Source organism: Ochlerotatus camptorhynchus, unplaced genomic scaffold, assembly GCF_037179485.1.
Source record: "Ochlerotatus camptorhynchus isolate MF236.1 unplaced genomic scaffold, CSIRO-AGI_Acam_v1.1 ptg000284l, whole genome shotgun sequence".
Classification (NCBI taxonomy): domain Eukaryota; kingdom Metazoa; phylum Arthropoda; class Insecta; order Diptera; family Culicidae; genus Ochlerotatus; species Ochlerotatus camptorhynchus.
In genome coordinates this window covers 9838530-9855420 of record NW_027040773.1, presented here as the reverse complement: position 1 = coordinate 9855420, position 16891 = coordinate 9838530, and the positions used below count along the sequence as shown (strand labels likewise).

At 36.7% G+C, this 16891-nt stretch overlaps 1 long non-coding RNA gene across 1 annotated transcript in view; it reads left to right on the top strand.

The window, feature by feature from the left end:
- The first annotated feature begins 2990 nt into the window (after positions 1–2990).
- LOC135706600 (uncharacterized) overlaps positions 2991–16891 on the top strand; it is a 247376-nt gene continuing 233475 nt past the window's right edge. The window contains exons 1-2 of the long non-coding RNA XR_010518180.1: positions 2991–3155; positions 3489–3602. This is a non-coding gene — a long non-coding RNA (uncharacterized LOC135706600). The remainder of the gene's footprint in view (positions 3156–3488; positions 3603–16891) is intronic.

The following is a 16891-nucleotide window of genomic DNA, read 5'->3' as shown; positions in this document are numbered from 1 at the left end:
TATATTAGTTCTCTTCCGGTAAAAAACGTGGCCGACGAGCACAAGAACGTGTATCTGACCAAGCATCCTGCTAGCGTTATGGTGTTTGGATTGGTGGCTTCCGATGGCAAAAAAATGGACCCGGTGTTCATTCCAGAAGGCGACAAGGTCAACACGGACGTCTACATCGGGATTTTAAGTAAGTATGTTGTTCCGTGGATCAAAGAACAGTACGGTCCGAAGCCAAATGTTGTATTTCAACAAGATAGGGCTCCGTGCCACACCTCGAACCGCACTCAGAAGTGGTTGCATGAACATCTTCTGTTCTGGGCGAAGGATATGTGGCCGCCATTCAGCCCCGATCTTAATCCGCTGGATTACTCAATATGGCGCGTCATGAAGGCCAAGGCCTGTTTCTAAACGCCTCCTTAGTACAGCAAGCTTCAGACAAACATTGACCCGTACCTGGAGAGAAATGGATCAAGACTACATTATTAGAACCTGCCGTGCATTCCGGAAGCGTGTGGAGGCCGTAATTGCAGCAAGTGGAAATTCGATCGATGATTAACATAGTTTAAGACTCTGAGAAACATCCCCCGATAAATAAATAAAAAAACTCAAAAACGAAATTTTTGAGATTTTTTTAAATTTTGACTTCGCTCAATGGTGCAAACATTATCACGCATACAGTAGATGGGAAAACAGTTTTTTCAACAAACATTTCTAGATAGAGCTGGAATTAGGGCGTAACAGCTTTTGTAAACAATGACTTCTTCCGATGATTTCTAGAAATTTAAGACTTGCAAGCGCAAAACAACAACACCATCGGGTAGGGGACGACTTCCCCTACCCGACGGTTATGATGGTTTGTGTGGGCATGCCTTGAGTTCATAGAAATCATCGATAAAAGTCATTGTTTACAAAGGCTGTTACGCCCTAATTCCAGCTCTATCTAGATTTCTTGTTTTCCAAATAACTCAAAAATATTGGGCTGTGGAGGTTTGTCGTCTATAGAAGAGTCGTTTATTCTGTTAAGATGAACAACTTTGTCTAAAACGTTAAGTAACAAGTAAGATTTTAGCGCCATCTATGTGGTTGCGTATCGAACTATCTGTTAATTCCAATAGTTGGTCCTAATTATTTTGTGATACTTTGCTCAAGACAGCAAGTCACGGAAATGCTTCGTTTTGGAGCTAATAATTTTGTCTCACAAGATTGCACTCCTGGGCCCATAGTGCAATGTGGCGCGGGTTCTCAGTATAACTACCATGTATCTTATTTTTTGTATTGTAATTTGAAGCGTCGTATGATGGACTTGTAACGTTTTAGATCGCTTCTAGTCTGAAGACCCATACCCATCGGAACAAGTTCTGGTGATTTTTCAGGATCCAGATAAACGATTCCAATTAATGGACTTAAACAGTAGTTAACGGGTGTAATTAAAGTAGTTGAAGCTGTAATTAATGGAATTAATTTTATTACAGCTCTTGCCTGCGTCGGAGTTAAAAGTTATTGCGTGCCCCTAGGAATGCCATTCAAGAAAAATCCGGAGCATATCTCTGATGGTTGGGCACCTTTCCGATTCCAAGCTACTAATTAGAACATATTTGCTTTCATATCGCTCCTCTTTACGCTCTTATCAACCAGACTATCGACAATCCAACAATGGCCTGATGAATTGTGATCATTCCCAACGTACAATCTTGACTGGCTTGCACCAGATTTGTCGACGTTATAAAATTGTTGAAATGATTGTTTCTAACGGGATGTTTGTGTTACTGATACCGAGTGGTGATTGTAGCTTTCGTTGCACAGATAATTTTGCCCTAAAATATTTTACCTTGGTGCCAAATCTTGGCCGTTCAAAATCGTCACTGGAAACGTGCATTGCTAGTCATAAAATCTTAAACCCCCTTCCCCACTTAGAGCGTGACATAATATATGCATCACCCCATAGCGCATCATTGTGCGATTACAGCGCACTACTTCCAACACTTTGGTTAACGTACACAGCAAAAAAATAATTTTGATATCACATCAAAGTGGATGCACTACAATCATGTCGAAAATTTCATGTAATTTTTATGACCACATAAATAAACAAATGCAGTAAAAGCAGCGTAATGTCAGTTCATGCATTGTATTAATGATAATTTTGTCCTTTTTATCAAGTAATATTACACCATATTTTCGACATGATTGTAGTGCATCCACTTTGACGTGATATCAAAATTATTTTTTTGCTGTGTAGGGTTTTTGATCTAGTTTCCGTCCTACTAAGCACAACCCGCGTTTTACCTCTCTTTTTTGAACGAGAACGAGAGTAAAATCGATTGTCACCAGTCTAGTAAGCAATCACCGTAGTCGACAAATTTTCTGTGATAATCGACTGCCTTTGCTTCCGACACTTGCAAAACAAGCTATCAAATTACAGTACCAAACTAAAATGTCATATGACAGGCTCTGTTGCGAATGTATGTATTTTAGTTTTTCTCATAATAAGAGCTGCTGATGTTGTGCTTGTGTGAATTCTGAAAATAGTAAACAACGATGTCATAGTAATAACATTTCTGATCAGAAATGGTTTAATTTACACCAAATTGAGGAATTAGAACAAAATCACACATGTAATATGATAGTTATTTGATAATTTTTTTTGCTCGAATGTTGTTCTACCGTTTGTATTGTGTAAGAGAGACGACGGTAGCACATGAGAGTACGAATACAAACAGACTGTCGCGCATGACAACGAAACGAGTGTAGTAAAAAAAATCGACCGCTTCAACCCCTGATTGTCACTAGTGGGTTATTTCGGTTTTCAACCGTAAACACATTTTTCCTTAATTCTAATAACATAAGCATAATAGGAGCCGAGGTCAGGTTTAGTCAAGAATTTTAATTTTTCTCCTGGTCCATAATAGGGTAAACGCACCAATAGTTGAGGTACGCTAGTGCAATGTGTTCCATACACACTTAATCTAGCTCGGTAAAATCTCCAACAGCCGATTACCTCGGCATTTACTTTTGCTGGTATCTCTGCAAAATATCTGTTTGTTAGCTGATATTTCAGCAAATAGTTATTTGTTAGCTGAGTCTCGGCAATTGTTTTACTGAATCTAAGCAAAATAAATTGCAGAACTACTCGGCTGTTGGAATCTCGGCGAAAAAAATTAAGTGTGTAAGCCATTATAGGAACACATTACACTAGCGTACCTCCACTATTGGTGCGTTTACCCTAATGGTATATAGCACCATCTGAGTACGTGCATATGTGCATTAGGGTGCCAATGAAAAAAAAACATCGAACAACATATACACACTTAATCTCGCTCGGTAAAATCTCCAACAGCCGATTACTTCGGCATTCACTTTTGCTGATATCTCTGCAAAATATCTGTTTGTTAACTGATATCTCAGCAAAATGTTATTTGTTAGCTGAGTCTCGGCAATTGTTTGACTGAATATCAGCAAAATAAATTGCAGAACTACTCGGCTGTTGGAAATTTAAGTGTTCATGGCCTCAAAAAAGACCATATGCAAAATTTGGACTCAATCGGAATTGATTTAGGGAAGCAGCAAAGGGGTTCAAAGTTGGAACTAATTTCATTTGTGGTAAGGGGTATGTGAAATTTTAGAAATCGAAATATTTGTTATGCCAAATGTCTCCCAATTAAAAAAAATCCAAGTCCCAAAAAGTTGATTTTAGCCAAAAAAAAAAGAGTTGACACTAGATCTCGATGTTTCATGCATTTCTAAGTCATTCGGCATGAACACAAACAATTCAGAAAGTCAATTTTTGACAAAAATTGGTTCTCGAGTTAACACTAGTTTTGGACGTTACATGTAATTTTAAGACTCTTGACGTAGCAAATTTTCGATTTCCATAATTTACGGATTCCCCTTACCTTGGGATATTTTTCAGATGAAAAAAGATCAAACTTTGATCGCTTTGAGTCACTTCTAAATCAAGTCCGATTGAGCCCACATTTTGCATAAGGTCTTTTTTTGAGGCAATAAACATTTTGTATATGATCCGTTGAAAAAAAAAATCATTGGCACCCTAATGTGCATGCAGAATCCTCAAAAGGAAAGATTGCTGAACGTTTCACAGCTGCAGCCACAACATGGTAATTTTGGGAACGGCTTAGTGAATATTTTAGATACCGATGTGTTGAACTGGATGGTAGCATACGAAAAGTTGTATTTTAAAAACGGTGGATCTTGTTAATTGTAAGCATCTATACGCTCTGAACGATTTAAATCATGTTGAAACTATATGTGACCTGTATTGACAGCCATGTATAATCCCTTATTAAACAACCATTCATTATCTACCGAACAGGTTTGAATCGGTTGGCTATACAGCAGTAGCGTACGTGCTGCTAGGTGGCAGACGAATTATTTTTGTTATCACGTGATTTGCTTATGACGTTTACGGTAAACATCCGCGATAGGAAAAGTGAAGACAGCATGGTCGTGAGTCACCACTGAAATCGAAAGTTTAGGTTTGTGGTATTCTACGAGGTATTTTGAAAAAAAAGATTGTATCTGCAGGGTTAACTTTCCGAAATGCCGAAAGACAACAGTGTTTTGCTGTCAATAATATGGTGATCATACATCATATTTTCCATACTTCTGGATAAACTAAACTTTGTTTAGAAAATGTTTGAAAATTTTGACGAATAGGTTATTCTATTTCATAGAAATCAATGGTTGGAAGTAATCTTAAGACGCATTTTTCTCAGCTCTCTATTGATAAACAATTGGTTCACTTGATTCCTCAAATTCGTGGAGATATGTTCGTACAGTTCAGTGATTCATTAAGGGACCACCCAGATTAGATCCGGATATGACGCGTTGCGGAAAGTGACTGCTAAATCTATTGTCTAACTGTCAAATTTACGTCAACGCAACGCAAACGGATCTAATGTGGGTGGCCCTTAACACTGGCGAACATACACTGAGGCAAATAGACTTAAGAATTTAATAAGATTCGACTTATTAACGACAAATATGAATTTCATAAGCGCGACTTATGAAAGATTTTCGTCTAATATAAAGTAGCTCTTATACACGCATACGTATACGCCTTTAGCCATTCCAATTTTTCAAGCGTTGAAAGACGAGTGGTCAACACAAGAGCTCCGTAATCTCAGCGTCCATGGTTCGGTTCCAGTCTGCTCCGATTTATTATTTTTTGTCAACATTACTTTTCATAAGGCAAATCAATGAAATTCATACATATTTCTTGTTGCTAAAATTCATAAGTATTTCTGATAGTATTCTTACGTTCTTTTGCATGCGTGTAACATAATACACTCTACCGAAATAAATGGGACTGTTGCCAGAAAAAAAATGGTCGTACCTAAACGCTTTCCCACGCAGAGAGATCGAATCAATCTGAGTACTGTGAACTAACAACAATTATTATTCGCTGAATATTTGGCAACCCTGCATCCCAGGTTTGACGTTTCACATTAATAACAAAAACAAGCTGTCTTTTCGGAAATTGTCTTCAGATTTCAGAAAACATCAGGTAAGAAGAAATAATGTGAAATAATAATAAAATCAGTGTCAACATTTCAAAGGGGCGTAATTGTATTTATAAACAATGACTTTAGCCGTCGATTTCTCGTGAATTAAAACTTACTCATGAAGATTATTAACATAAGCAGGTAGATGAATGTTTCCGTTACCAGCTAGCACTGTTAATTTGGGGGATGGACTTTTATTTGCGAGAAATCGATAGCTAAAGCCATTGTTAACAAAAGCAATTACGCCCCTTTGAAATGTTGGCACTGAAATGTAGTTTCGCTATTCACATACAACTTTTACAATCTTCATGTGTTTTGTATCTCTTCTACAGTCTGAAAATACAAAACATTCAGTATCAGTTATGAGAGACTGGACTTATCTGTTTACGGCTGAAAATTAGCTTAATGAAGTAACTGTTACAATTCCCAAGAATTATTTTTTCATGTCTGAGATTACGAAAACCTATACCTGGACATTATAACATAGAACTTTTACTAGAAGTTTAGTCGAATGGCATGCAATAATCTTTATTTCTGTAATTACACTTTTCCAATATAAAAATATCCAGTTGATTCTTCGACTCAGAAACTGTAATCAACCACTTTGTTGGTTTTCTAAAATGGCTTGTTTATCGATTTGACAAAAAATATATTTAATTAACCTTTGTACCTTTGAACAAATAGAAAGTGCAACTAATATCCTTTCCAATGAGAAATCAGAACATCTGAACATCAGAGGTCCATTCGAAAGATTCCAAGTCCATTGGAAGCTAAAATATTAATATTTATTTAGTAAAAAGTACGACTAAGGTTTGATGCTCAGATTGAATTCAATTACTTAAAAGGAAAAAAAAAATGATTATTTATCATTATTATTACACATAAAAAATGATTATAAAATACATTCTTTTGATTTGAAAAATCTGTACATTTTTCAAAAATCTGTTATCTGTATATACAGATATCTGTATAAATATATTGAAAAAAATCTGTATGATTACAGATAAATCGGTATATGTGGCATTACTGGCTCTGGTAATAATTTGACAGCTCCTCCTTTTACTCTATGATTAAGCTTGGTACATGTTGCACCGCGTTGCGGAAAATAGATAGAGTTTTCTAGCTAACGTGATAGTAAAGCATGATTCACGCAAATTGTGCTCGTTTATTCGAAAACAACTAAATCATTTTTAACTGTCCATTGCGGGAAAGTATGAATGGTTTTGAAGGCATAACATTTGTTGCCACCTTGCTGTACTTGTTGTATATGTACACCATTTTATTCTTAATATTCATCCTCAAGCTTTGAGGTTGATTAAAAGCTTTAGCGTTTGAGGAGTTCTTTCGACTTTCACGGTAATTATATCTACCTACATATAATAAAAGCATTTGCTCTTGAACGCTGTTTGCTTCTTATCTTCAGTTGCTCCTTAATCTTTTATTTTTGTTTTCAATATGCCTTCCTTAGCGTCATTATCTACCATTAATCCCTTATTTTGATTTATCCATTATCTTTTGTAAATTACTGGAACTAATCTTCAAAACAATTTGATCTAAAAAAAAGTTTCCGTTTTAACAGAATAATTTTGGTTGTTTTGAGATGCAAAATAGAATGTTTGAAAGAAGTGCTAGCACAAAAGATGTTCCATACAGCCTAAAATTATCGATTCCATAAAAAAAAAACAGTTTTGTTTAAAATCAATAGTATACTAATTATTTTACAATAGTTACTCAGTTGACTCATATAGATTAGAAGGAAAGGGATGTAAGTGACTTTGATCGATTCTCTTCATCGACTTTCTCTTTCGTTAATAATTCAGCTGCAAACACATTCCTTCATTCGTGTGCCTGGATGCTAGATGAGAACCTCCTTTATCAAACAATGTGACAGAAATAGCGAAACATCTGTTTATAAAGCTGTGGCTATCAAAAGAGAAAGTCGATCAAAGTTACTTACACCCCTTTCACCCCATTTGTTTATTGTTCAGTTCCAACCTGGATCGAGTATCAAGATCGGCTCTGCTTGTTTTCTGACAAACGTTAGTTTGATCGTTTGTTTTTAAAACCTGCCTCAGGTTCAGGTTCGCATCGCACTGGCAAAAAGATCAGTTATACACTGGGTGTGATCTGGTTCCAACCCCGATAATAAACAAATTCGCTATGAGTACTGCACTGACTATTTAATGGTAGATTGACAAACATGAGACGGACCGAAAAGTTGTGAATCACCTGTCATTGGAAGGAGAGGGTTAAGAAACTGCTATCTAATTTATTACAACTTATAATCTTTAATTTAAAATTAAGGCAAATCTACTGCTGATAGGGCGATACTAGGTGTAACCATTTTTAGACAGTATTACTATTCCACTAATAAAATTGGTAAAAGTTGATGTCGCAGAACTAGCATAGTTTGTGAGTTCAATTTGAATCACACACCGTTCAGTTCATGCCCCCCATGTAAAACTGAGGAATTCGCATTACGAAATCAATAATTCTCTTCAACTTTCTTCTCCGTCATGTTCAAATCCATTAGCATTCTCCACGCTCGCAGAAGCATCGAGATCGTCAACAAAGAATACAAAACTCCATATAGAAATAACAGACACAAGAGAGAGAAGAAAAAAAATAACACACAATTTGCCTCCAATATTGAAGCGAGCAACACAAGAGTGTCGACCAACATATCCACCCCATTACCAGAAGGAGAAAACATCTGATGCTCTTCCACCCAGACAGTGACGTCGACTACGCAGACTCACAACCAGCGAGGTGCACATGTGTACATACAAAAAAAGCGAACGTGAACGTTACTACGTACTATCCGAATTAGTGGAATTACAAAACAAAATGGCGCTGTCTCACTTATCGTTCGGAAGATACCATCAACTGTCAATGGAAAATTCCTTAATTATGTCCTACAATTATTCCTTGCTTGAGACGCAATCATATCGATTGCGACGAAATTTCGCGATAATTTTCTTATTGGACTCATCTATGGACCACCGTTAGATGTCCGAAATTTTGCACATTCAGCTGAATTTTCGCAAATTCCTCTGAAATCGCCCACCATCCACCCCACATATTTCCCTTTTTATCCTTGTCAAGGACGTTTGCCCAGGATATTTGGCCACCATTGTGAACAACGTCCTTTTCATAGGTGAAAAGCACTTTTGAAATTTCCATCTACTTACCGCATGTTAAAACTTATCGACGGCATTCTGGTAGGTAATGGTTCCTCGTTTTCTTTACTTTTAATTCTTGAACTGCTGTATCCTCGGGGAGGTATGTTCATAACTTATTTGCACCACTTTTTAAATGACACTGACAGACAATGGTCAATTTCGGCTGGCTGGAAATCTATAATTTCAAGTGCTCGTGTTCGTCTTATAGCGATGATGCGTATGACTGTGTGGAATTCAGTGTACGAGGTAGTTATAGCTGGCAGTGTGGGTTATCTTGTGTGGAACATGGACTGACAGCCGTCGATTTGTTTTGGAACCCTAGTTACCTCCCTGATGGTGGATTTTATGCTGAAAACTTGCATACAAGTTATGCTTAAATAATGTTTTTTGAACATTATGTTGCAGAGAGTCATTTCGCAGGTTGTCAAGTGCTAAATTCATTTTTAGCACTCATTACCGAAAAGTGTCACTTTTCAACACTGTTTTGAATAACATTTTGGCCTTTTTTTCATAGGCATTTTTTTCTCTTTTGAAAAATGTATGCATACATAGCTGTTTACGAGTAGCAAATCTCTTTTTAAACAATTTCTTCATTTAATATTTTATATCTTTCACTGATGAAAATTTCATAGTGATGCCTCATACCATTTTTGCGTTATGGATTTATAAAGTATTTGAACATCGGAAAAATCGAAAATGTTGAAATAAAATTTTTCTGGCAGTAAAATTTTTGTTAATAACTCTGAAACGGCATAAGACACAACTTTTCTGCTTTTCTTTGCTATTTTCTCAAACCATATTTTTTTCAAAATTTCCAAAAATCCATATGGTACAGAGATGCTGTGATCAGTGCGTAAAACAGTCAGGTTCAATGAGTCATTTTAACATGAATATGAACTGCCATTTGCTTCATCATTCACTGCCTCGTGAGAGTCTGAATGATTGAGAAGTAAATTAGTCACTGACAGCCGAACACTTAGTCAGTACCTCAGTCAACACGTTTATTCTTCCGTGATGGTACTCAATCCTCGTTTTGAATGAATGAGCGTACATTTTCTATGGAAAAATGCCTCAATTGCATGCTGTGTGAGCGAAGGCAAGCGGTGTGAGTTGCCTGTTCGTGAGTGACTGAATGTTTTTGTTGGCTCTTTCATTGCCTGTCCTTAACCGCTTTGTACAAATCTCGATGAACAATTCAAAAGGTCCTATCTGCATTGATCAATTATCTTCATCGACTTTCTCTTTTGATAACCACTGCTAAAGGGCGAACACGAAATTATTGCGACACATTCAACAGGGCATAACTTTTTTACCATTGGGTAAAAATCAACCAAATTTTGCACACTTTCTCATTGATGTGTATTGTGTACATGCTGTCAAACTCGAAGTCGTGTTTTTCGATTCAACGAAAATGGAGGTGAACCAACGCGAGTTGAGAGAACAAATTCTTTCCAAACACCTGGAATTTCCTGACCTGTCGCACCGGCAGTTGGGAAAAATGTTGAACATTCACCATTCAACCGTCTCCAGAGTGTTGAAGCGGTTCCAGGAGTGGTTGACGTTGGACCACGGCAAAGGAGCTGGAAGAAAACCGGGACCGGAGAACAAAAAGACGGAGGGAAAGGTGAAGCGGATGATTAAAACAAATCCCAACGTCTCAAGCCGTGATTTGGCTAAAAAGATCGGCATGTCGCAGAGCTACGTCCAGAATGCAAAGAAGAGAGCTGGACTACATACATATAAGGTACAGAACTTCCCAAACCGCGATGAGCGGCAACAATCGACGGCTAAAACTCGGGCACGGAAGCTCTACGAGAAGATGCTGACAAAATATGGCTGCTGTGTGATGGACGACGAAACGTATTTAAAAGCCGATTTTAAGCAAATTCCGGGGTTGGAGTTTTTCACCGGCAAGAGCAAGTTCGATGTGGACGACAAATTTAAGAAGAAGAAAATGTCGAAGTTCGCCTCCAAATATCTCATTTGGCAAGCCATCTGCTCTTGCGGACTGAGGAGTGAGCCTTTCGTGACAAAGGGCACAGTAAATTGCGAGATCTACAAATCTGAGTGCCTCGAGAAGCGCCTTTTGCCGTTCTTGCAGCAGCACGACGAAGCACCGCTATTTTGGCCAGATTTGGCATCATGCCACTATTCTAAAAGTGTCCTGGAGTGGTATGAGGCCAATTCTGTCCTTTTTGTTCCAAAGGACATGAATCCGCCAAACTGTCCGGAGCTGCGCCCGGTGGAGCAGTACTGGGCAATAATGAAGCGGGAACTTCGGAAGAGCAAGAAGACAGTCAAAGACGAGAAGGACATGCTAAGAAAATGGAAAAAAAAAACTGAGAAACTGGTACCGGATGACACTGTAAAGGCTTTGATGAAGGGCATCAAGCGAAAATGCGTTCAATTTTACACTCAAGGCTCCATCGATTAACTTTTCTTTTGATTTTTGAAGTAAATATATGTATAAAACTACCCTAAAATTTTGGTTTGATTCTAAACATTATAAGAAAATTGGCATGACATTTTCGGTGTCGCAATAATTTCGTGTTCGCCCTTTATGCAAACAGGTTTTGCGCTCTTTTTACCGCATCTTTAGAAGATTTTATCTTGTGTAGCTGAGTCATTAAATGCCCAAACGCAATGTGAACGGAAGCGGAACGGAAACGGAAAGTTTGACAGTTGTCACAAATTACATCAAGAAGCCTAACCGATGTTGATTTGGTTCTAACTAGTTTTCAATCCGACGAGTAGGCTTACACAGATCGGGATTTTACGCTGCCACTGCCGTTTCGCTTCCGCTGTCATCGCGCTTGGGCCTTAACGAATTAGAAAGTCGATGAAGATAATCGATAAATGGAGATAGGACCTTTTGAAATGTTTATCTAGAAATGGTCTGGACAGAGCGATGAATTGAATAGTGCAGTGCTTTCACACTCAGCCTAAGCAGTCCATAATTTTACGCTCTGGCTGTGATTAAAGGCAGTTTATGCTATTTGCGTTTAAGATAAAATAACTAGATGTGAAGCATCAACACAACCCTGGTATATTGTTGCATTACCATACCTAACAAAAATATAAACTAACTGTTGAATATGTGAAAGAAGATCAGCATGTGATCTTAACTGTTTGTTTGTCTGTCAAGACGATGGAATTGAATAAAAAAAATTAAATTATCAACATTTTGAAACAAACAAAAATACATTGAAAGCTTTCAAACACAAAAATAACATTTGGGAACACTACTAAAAACTCTATTGCTAGGTTTATTGGGCAGTTATCTTCTGAAAACTTTAAAAATAATAGGTCTGAAAAGGGATTCCATCTGCTGCGGAAATGCTTTAAAAAAATCAGTACAACTATAATTTGACCTTCTGTTGATAGAAAAGACTTAGAAACACGATTGTCTTATAAAATTTAATATATAATTTAAATATGTTCCCATTAATCTCCATTGAGTTTTAATTATTTGTATCTGTAAAGAACGCTGTTTTAAGATTAACTGCATAAAGTCTTCCATGTGTATGAACAAAGCTTTCTAATCCAGTAGGTTATGAAATATTACTGTCACAATTTTTCAAGCTCTAGGTTGGTAGACGAGAGGCAAGGACATACGCAAAAGTTTATTATTTTAGCTAAGCATGTTGAAAAAAACAGGTATTATGATGCGGAATTGCAAAATAAAAAAACATTGAATATACTCTTGGAATATACTAGTAAATGCGTTCTTTTACTTAAAGCCTGTCCACGTTAAATTTCGGACACCTTTCTTTGTGTACGAGAAAGAATCTTTGCAAATGTGGTTGCATACCATTCATTGTCACTGCAAAATTTATCCTGGAATGGTAGTCAAATTTCGCTTGTTGGGCTATGTTTAGATTTTGATAAGTTCTGTAGTGGGAATGACACTGATGAAGACTACACATTGTAGTCGAAATACGTATCTGTCATGGATACCAAAATTAATTAAGTGGAATTAAATGGAAGATAACCTTTTATTTAAGCATTCCGCTAACAACCCAATTTCATTACTTCACCCGGAATGAATTTGTCAATAGCTGTGGGAGAAACGGAATTGCGATTCAAACTATTTTTCAAATATTTATTTTTAAAGCTAGAGTTTTTAATTTATGTATTGTTTGATCTACTATTTTGACTCATACGATTTTTACATCATACTCGAGATTTATCCATCACAATTAGATTGAAGATTCTTTAAATTTGACAAACATTTTTTCTTTATTTTCCTCGATACCTCCTTTACTCGATGTGTTTGATTCATTTTTGAATTTTAGTTTTCACCTCACATATAAGACTTAGTGTCCATTGATTTTAAAGATACGTTTAGATAAATCCATTGCCTTAAGATTGATAATTGAGATTCAAAATTGAGCCTATTTGTGATTGTAATATAATCTACTGTCCTTTGCTCAATATTCTGTACCTCGGTAGTTTACCTGAATCGATGATTTTGAACTTTGCAAGCATGCTTCTTTCCCTTACTCGATACGGTTTTTCATTTCCGATGTATTTTTACCTCCCTATGTCGATTTTACATTTTTCCCCGATAATTTTACATAAAGTCGTAGCAGTAAAATTGATGTTTGTGGTTCCAAATTGAGCTTTATTGTGGTCTACTAAAATATTGCTGAATAAAACTTTTTGTGAATTTATAAGTCATGAATATAACATTAATGATTACTTCCAAATGAATTCTTTAATTTTGAAAAATGTACCGGTTGCAGTACTTCATTTGAAAAAGCTTCGTTTTCTGAGCACAACGATATTTTTTTGATCCCATTTACCTCCATCTCGATTTGTAAAATTTCAACTTCACTGTTTTAAGCAAGGCTCACAAACTGACCCCAACAAACAATTTCCTATTGAAGAAACGACTTCTTGACGATTTTATTCCACTTCATGCTTAATAATACTTGTACTATTTTTAATAATAACTTCTGTTCAGGCTTTGTTCGCACAAATCTGGAGAATTTGTTCAACCACAACATCGAAATATTTGGTGTTGAATAAGGTATGTCAGAAGCTTTTATTCGACTTACAAAAGTTGTAACAGAGCTTATTCGATCAAATTTTTGATTATTCAGCGTTTATTAAACATCATTACTTCCTTAAACCGCGATGGTATAAAGGTGTGTATAAACGCACAGAGCAGGATTTTCTCGTTAGTGATTGTTGTGTTATTATTTCTGTCGAAGCACGCACCCACAGGATCTAGTAAATTTATTACATACATACATACACACATGTCGTTATATGGGATTCGAACCATGACTTTCCGATCACCAGCCGCTTGCCTTGCCATCTGAGCTATCCTAGAATACATCATATGGGCAGCTAAATAAGCAATAAAAGCTTGAATCTGAAAACCTATCACCTGGAAGTAGTCGAAACTCTAGCTAATTCAAGGAGATGTGAGAATGATTAATTCATTCATAGTTGTTTAACATTAGACCAAAGTTACCTCTCCATCTCTCTAATTTCTATGGAAAGGATGCTATTCTTTTCGATAGATCTATGAATTGGTTGTCGTGAGTGATACGATTTATGATTACGATTTAAATTAATTAGGCGTAGAAAATAAATAAAAAAAGGGTTGAGGCTGGGATTGAACTCGCGACCTTCTACTTGGCAAGCGGAAACGGTAACCACTATGCTACCAATTTCGTTTTGTTGTTAGCCTGAAGCAGTATTGTGGAATAATGAATGAATACGCCGTTTGTAAAGCATTTACAAAGCATGCAATTAAAACATGGACGCATAGTGGTATAAGAGCTATTATGCTGACTGTATTCACCTTTATTCAGCAATATTGTTAAGAAATGCAATGGAATCTAGTAATGGAGCTAGAAATCAATTATTAGACGCATTAAAGCATGTTATTAAATCAATTGAAACAGTCGGATTAAAGCGTCAATGTATGTGCAAATTACACTTATTCAGTATGTTATTAGATCAAACTTCTGGTTCTAAATCAGGAAGACAGTTAACGTTTATAAAGCTTTTAACAAGTAAATTAATCATATCAGAGCAAACGGTGCAATAAAGGCGCATCTTTTGATCTCAATGAGCTTTTTTCAGCACATAATTCGACATCCTGTTTTATTCAGCATTGTGCACTGTTATACAGCATTTATTCTATGTGTATGCTTATTTGTGACTGTGAATTGTTTATTGGGACAGCTCGCTTCCATACAAAGTACAGCCGAAGGGCGCTAAGATGGTGATTTTTGCTAATGTAATCGAACTTATTTAAGATAGTTCTAGATTGTGATCCAAAATTGATTCATTGACTCATATTCAAGAGTTTTTTTTCCTGGGATTTCACGGTTTTTCCCCGGAAAATTCGGCTTACTTTTGAGTAAATCTGGAGAAATATCAATAAAACCTGAATAGAACCTAAAAAAGCATGAACATAGTCTTGTGGGGAAAAGAAATTAAGAAAATCGTAACTAATAGATCCTAGCTTTTAGTTTTCGGATTTGAAAGGTCGTCGGTTGCAGTTACTTACTTACTGAGCAGAAATACGTGGTCCCAGGTTCTTTCATATTAAAGAGATTTTTGGTCAAATCGCTTGTTAATCGCGTATTTTGCTAAACTTGTCGTCGTCGGTGCCGGGTTTGAATGGTTACAACAAATCGAATTACGGTATAATGTTATATGAGGGGCCTGGTGGCCTTAGAGCGACCGTTTTTGCTTACTGAGCAGAACATCATGAGTCTAATCTCAGGCCCATCCACATTCGTCAATCGTTTTATTTGTTAATATGACTACATGGTAATAACAGCAATGTTTAAAAAGGAGCTCGTTTGCCTAGTGGCAAACGTTTTTGTTTACTGAGCAGAAGGCCGTGGGTTCAATCCTAAGCTCCTTCGCGTTATATGATCGTTAGGACATCAATTCAGCTTATCGTTTATCAAAACGAACCATGTTGCAAATCCAAATCTCTTACCCAACATCCCAGTGATTCCTCGTGGAAGTGCAGAGGACTCCTCGGCTTCCATCAAAGCGAGTGTCATGTCAACACATTCCTACCCATTCCTTTCTTGACCTGCGTTCGGGCCTGGTATTGCCTAGTTTGAGATCACCAGTTTTTTACACATTGAGGATGATTGCTAGTCCCAAGCATCGTCTATTGGTTCTCTGTGTAATTACAGCTGATCTGGCAATGACATAGTAGCATCCGTGAACGGTCAATCATGCCCAAAATTAACATCTCCTCTACTTTCGGCCGGCTTGGAATGTCCCAACAATAAAATATTGTTTAATAATTTTAATACTAATAAATAAAATATTATACAAACCATGAGCAAGCGATCAAACGTGCTATAATTTTTGAACGAGAACACATATATTTTATTAATTTTCTCCTCAAGTTTTTCAAAAATTTTGAAGGGGGGAGGGAGAGGAAAGGGTTGGGACAAAAGTTAAAGTTATGATTTGCTCCGGATTTATTTTAAAATAAGTAGCTGAAGTGGTTAAGATAGCTTTTTACCACCCATATAGTTTTTCCGGCTTGCATCACTTTGTATGCATGATTCAAAATAAAATTTTGTTCAAATGTGAAGTGTTTTTGAGTGCCATTAAGGATACACAATTCCCTTGATATTGGGGAAAGTTACAGCTCAAAAAGTTAAAAAAAAAACCATTAAGATCAAGCCACAGTCAAACATATAAAAGGCACTCGCCTCTTGTTCAAAGAGGGCGATTTTAACGGGATTTTTATTTTTTTAAAGCATGGGCCTAAGTGGGCCTGATTAGGTTGCTGATATACGTTGCTATTATCCGAAATTTTCAAAGCTCTGATGTCAAGTTCTGCAACGAATTTTCTCAGCAAGTTCCATAGAAACCATAAGCTCCCGATAATGAAACGGTACTTTCCTATGTTATTGATGTACCTAGCGTCTCCCTCAGCTGTATTGTAGTCTCCATAGAAACCAAACACGATGGTATACAAGAGGAGCCTGTGAGTTATGAAAGAACTGATATGAATTCTAAGCTTATAATATAAATTTTAGGTGAGACGTCAAAGTCAAAAATAAAGAAGCTTTAGCCATCTTGTGCTAATGTGGCTGTAGGTTTCAGCTTAAGCAAACTTTCAGTCCGTTTCTTGGGAGGATGTATCAAAATATATATAACATAGGAGATTTGCTTTCCATAAAGAAATGTTATAGGATA